Source organism: Arachis duranensis, chromosome 5, assembly GCF_000817695.3.
Source record: "Arachis duranensis cultivar V14167 chromosome 5, aradu.V14167.gnm2.J7QH, whole genome shotgun sequence".
Classification (NCBI taxonomy): Eukaryota; Viridiplantae; Streptophyta; class Magnoliopsida; order Fabales; family Fabaceae; genus Arachis; species Arachis duranensis.
In genome coordinates this window covers 56,339,363-56,339,939 of record NC_029776.3, presented here as the reverse complement: position 1 = coordinate 56,339,939, position 577 = coordinate 56,339,363, and the positions used below count along the sequence as shown (strand labels likewise).

The window sequence follows — 577 nt, the reverse complement described above, 5'->3', positions numbered from 1 at the left end:
ATAGGGTTCTCCCATGTAATTCACCTCTTCCATTGAAGGGTTCTCAGGATCATAAGCTTCTTCTTCAGATGAAGCTTCCTTAGTACTGCTTGGTGCATTTTGCATTCGAGACAGACTTTGAGAAATCATATTTACTTGTTGAGTCAATATTTTATTCTGAGCCAATATGGCATTCAGAGTGTCAATCTCAAGAACTCCTTTCTTCTGATTAGTCCCATTGTTCACAGAATTCCTTTCAGAAGTATACATGAATTGGTTATTTGCAACCATTTCAATTAGTTCTTGAGCTTCTGTAGGCGTCTTCTTCAGATGAAGAGATCCTCCAGCAGAGCTATCCAAGACAACTTGGACAGTTTAGAAAGACCATCATAGAAAATACCTATGATGCTCCACTCATAAAGCATATCAGAGGGACACTTTCTGATTAATTGTTTGTATCTTTCCCAAGCTTCATAGAGGGATTCTCCTTCCTTCTGTCTGAAGGTTTGGACTTCCACTCTAAGCTTACTCAATTTTTGAGGTGGAAAGAACTTTGCCAAGAAGGCATTGACTAGCTTTTCCCAAGAGTTCAGGCTTT

General features: G+C 39.2%; 1 non-coding gene across 1 annotated transcript; it reads left to right on the top strand.

Moving 5' to 3' along the window:
- The first annotated feature begins 398 nt into the window (after positions 1–398).
- Positions 399–506, top strand: LOC127748120 (small nucleolar RNA R71). The gene has a single exon (XR_008010063.1). It is a non-coding gene; the product is annotated as a small nucleolar RNA R71 (small nucleolar RNA).
- The last annotated feature ends 71 nt before the right edge of the window (positions 507–577 follow it).